Raw genomic sequence first — 4,399 nt, 5'->3', positions numbered from 1 at the left:
AGGGGCCGAGAATATCTAGCCCCATTGCGAGAAGGGCCATGGACTGCTGACCGGGTTCATCTGGCCGGCTGGCTGATGAATTAGGGGGGCATGTTTTGGCATTGTTCACACTTCCGTGCATACTCGGCGGCGTCCTTCCGCATTTGCGGCCACTAAAACCCCTGAGTCATCGCTCGGTGTGCCAACGAGCATCCCCTTATATGATTTCCACACACCCCATCATGCAGCTCGGCTAAAAGTTCCCCAACTTTCTAGGGGTGTAAGCACAAAAGGTACAGCCCTTCGAAAGACCCTCGGTACAACTTGCCATCTGTTGACAACCAATACTGAGCAGCCGCTCGGCAAATCTTGCTAGCCTCCTTCTCGTCATCCAGGACTCGATCTTCGGCTAAGAAGGTAATGATTGGGTCCATCCAACACGGCCCAGTCGCTAAAACCACAGTCACTCTTTCTGCCACACAAATGCTAGGCCCTGCTATAAGCTCCACTTTGATTAATCAAGGAACATCTTCGATCATTGATGATGCTAGCGTAGCTAAGGAGTCAGCATGCCTGTTCTGTGTCTGGCCCACTTGGGATACCTTCGCCTTACCAAACTTGCTCATCATTTTCTTTGTCACCTACAAGTATGCTTTCATCTGAGGATCTCTAGCTTCAAAGTTGCCTTGCACTTGGTTTACAACCAACCGAGAATCCAAATACATCTCCACGTCCCAGGCTCCCATTTTCGAAATAGCCCTCAATCCGACGATTAAGGCCTCGTACTCAGCTTCGTTGTTAGAGGCCCTAAACCCTAGCCTAAAAGAATGCTCTAGTCGTATTCCTTCAGGAGTGATAATAACGAACCCGGCATCAGCACCTAGGGCACTTGACGCCACGTCAACGAATACCTTCGATGAGCGATTCTCCACATGGCAAACCATGTCTCTGTTGTTCTTAGGCGTAAACTCGGCAACAAAATCCGCAAGGACTTGGCCTTTCACTGAATTTTGCGGTTTGTATCGTATGTTGAAAGAACCAAGCCGAGTTCCCCACTTAGCTATTCGGCCCGTGAAATCTGATATCTTCAACAATGACTGCAAGGGATACTCGGTCAACACATATACCATATGAGCCTGAAAGTAATACGGCAACTTCCTCGTAGCATGGATCAGGGCTAACACTAACTTCTCCAGAGGTAAGTACCTCGTCTCGGCATCAACTAGAGTCTTGCTAATGTAATACATGGGTTGCTGCACCCCTTGGTCCCTCAGTAGCACGACACTCACAGCATGATCAGACACTGATAACTACATGAATAAATCCTTACTAGGCTCCGGAGCTGTCAGCATGGGTGCTTGCACCAAATAATCCTTCAAATCCTGAAAAGTTCTGTCACATTCCTCGTTCCACTAAAACCCTCTCCATTTCTTCAGAAGCTGATAGAATGGTCGGCAGCGATCTGCGAATTTGGAGATAAACCGATTAAAGGCAGCTAGCATCCCGGTCAGCACCTGTACCTCTTTCGGATTGCTTAGCGGCTTTAGTCTCTTCATGGCTTCGATTTGGTCGGGGTTTACCTTTATTCCCCGATTAGTGATTAGATACCCTAAGAATTTTCCAGCTCCCACACCAAACTCGCACTTCTCAGCATTAAGGCGTAATTTATGTTGCCGAAGCACTTTAAATATCCCCTGAAGATCCTCTACATGCCGTGCTTCACGTTTACTTTTCATCACCATGTCATCAATGTACATTTCAATCATGTGTCCTATCTGGCCTCGAAACATCCTCGTCATCATTCGTTGGTTCGTGGCCCCAGCGTTTTTCAACTCAAAAGGCATCACAGTGTAATGGTAATTGGCGTCCGAAGAGATGAATGTCGTGTTCTCTTGATCCTCGAGTGCTAGGGCGATCTGATGATACCTTTGGAAGGTGTCCAAAAAGCTCATCCTCGGATGTCCGTATGTGGCATCCACTAACTGGTCGATCTTCGGCATGGGAAACGGGTCTTTTAGACATGCTTGGTTCAAATCTGTGAAATCCACACAAACCCTTCACTTGCCGTTCTTCTTCCTTACTACCACGGTATTTGCTAACCACTCTTGGAAGAAGATTTTCCTTATCGCCCCAGCCTCCTTTAGCCTTTGGACTTCTGCCTTTACTACCTCAACGTGTTCCGTAGCTAATCTCTTCGGCTTCTGCTTCTTAGGAGGGAATGAGGGGTCAACTCTAAGTCTATGGACAATGAATTCAGGATCCACTCCAAGCACCTTATATGGACTCCATGCAAACACATCCACGTTCTGGATTAGGAGTAACAACATTTCTATTTTATCCTGGCAATATCCTCACCCTCATCATTTCCTCGGCAAGGCCACCCCCCTTCTCTCCTCGAGGATCCTGTAATTGCTATAAAGGGACCCCCCCGAGGCGGGCTCTTTTGCTCGGCCTACTCCTCTTGCTCAGCTCTCTCCTTCCTCCAATTGACTATGGTGACTAAACATTGTCTGGTCATCTGCTGGTTCCCCCTTACCACAGCAATGCCGTGCTCAGTAGGGAACTTGACCTTTACATGCAGGGTGGATGGAATACCCCCCATTGCATGGATCCACGGCCTTCCGAGTATCACAGTGTACGGGAAGAATGAAGCAACCTCTATAAACGTTACTACCACCTCCTTACCCTCCATATTCACGAGCAGAGAGATTTGCCCCTCAAGGACTACGACTTTGCCATCAAACCCGACCAGGGGTGTACCATACTTTGAAAGGTCCTTGTTCCTCAACCCGAGCCCTCGAAACAGGTCCAGATACATCACTTCAGCCCCGCTTCCCTGGTCTACCATCACTCTCTTCACTAGGAAGCCACTTATCCGGGCCGTAACTACTAACGCAACATCGTGTGGTTGCACCGTTCCTTCCAAATCGTTGTCATCGAAAGCGATAAGCTTCCGAGCAAGCTTCATCTTTTTCCTGGACAGTTGTATGCCTAAACTGCCTTCCATAGGCACAACCGTCAACACTTCTTTCTTTCCTGCCAGAGTGAGGTCCCCCAGGGCAACATGGATAACCTCGATTACCCCTAAAGGGGGCGAGGAGGGGGTTTCCTCTTTGTGGAGCGCCTTGCCCTGTTCCTCGATCCCCTGCATTTATCATAAATTCCTTTAAGTACCCGGCCTTAGCCAGTTGCTCGAGATGGTCCCTCAACACCTGGCACTGCTCGGTAGTATGACCCTTATCCTTATGGTAAGTGCTATACAAGCTTTGATTCCTCATAGATGGGCCACCCCCCATCTTGTTCGGCAATCTGAAGTACGGTTCGTTTTTAATCTTGTCTACAATCCTATGCACTGGCTCTTTAAAAGTTACGTTCACTTCCCCCGATCGTGGCTCTGGCTCTTGGATCCTCAAATTCCCTTAGGTCCTGGAGGGAAAACTGCCCTACCGAGGATGATTCATCATCGGCACCTTACCTTTGCTTTGCAACCGGTCATCTTCTAACCGCTTGTACTCCTCAATGCGTCTCATCAGTTGTCTCATGTCCTCAGGAGGCTTCTTAGTCAATGATTCCTTTAGCCCAGAATCCTTGGGCAATACCATCCTAAAAGTGTTAGCAGCAATCTTCTCGTTGCCCCCACTGATCTCATTGTAAAGTTCTCAGTATCGGCTGGCGTAATTGAAGAGGGTTTCCCCCACCCTCATTTTCATGGATAGCAATGCGTCAATCGGTTGTGGTACCCAGCTACAAGTTATAAATCGGATTCCAAACTCCTGTATCAGCTTGACGAAATTGTGGATGGAGCCCTTCCGTAACCCATTAAACCATCTCAAAGTAGTGGGGCCAAGGCTTAAGGGAAATACCTTACACATTAGCGCATCGTTACGAGTATGCAGAGACATCATCTGGATATAGTGGCTGACGTGCTCTACCGAGTCCGTTTTCCCATCGTAGGAATTGAACAGAGGGCGCATAAACCTGTCCGGCATCGGGGCTCGCTCAATGTCGTTTGAAAATGGTGACTGAGCAGCTCTATGTAGTGCACGACTCATCGCATCCATGGCCGCATTATGGGGCTGTCATTCTTCTACCGAATTCGAACCCCGATCTACATATTCCTGTGAACGTGAACGGTCTCGGCGTTGACGGGATTCCTACGAATGTGAACGTTCTCGGTGACGGGGGGATTCAGATTGATTGGACCCCGTCTCGTGATGATCTTCCCTCATATTAGATCTTCTTCCTTGGTTGTCTAAGTCCCTTCTACGATGCCTGTTCTCTGCTTCCAACTCTAGGTTTCTCATCAGCCTACGCAACCATTTGAGCTCTTCATCCATTTCGTCAAATTGCCTGTGCCTTGAAGCACTGGATACTATTCGTTGTGTTTGGTATGACCCCTCTCCAAGACCGGACCATTCTT

Source organism: Quercus suber, unplaced genomic scaffold (genome assembly GCF_002906115.3).
Source record: "Quercus suber isolate HL8 unplaced genomic scaffold, Cork oak 2.0 scaffold_19, whole genome shotgun sequence".
NCBI classification, from domain to species: domain Eukaryota; kingdom Viridiplantae; phylum Streptophyta; class Magnoliopsida; order Fagales; family Fagaceae; genus Quercus; species Quercus suber.
This window is presented reverse-complemented; position numbering follows the sequence as displayed.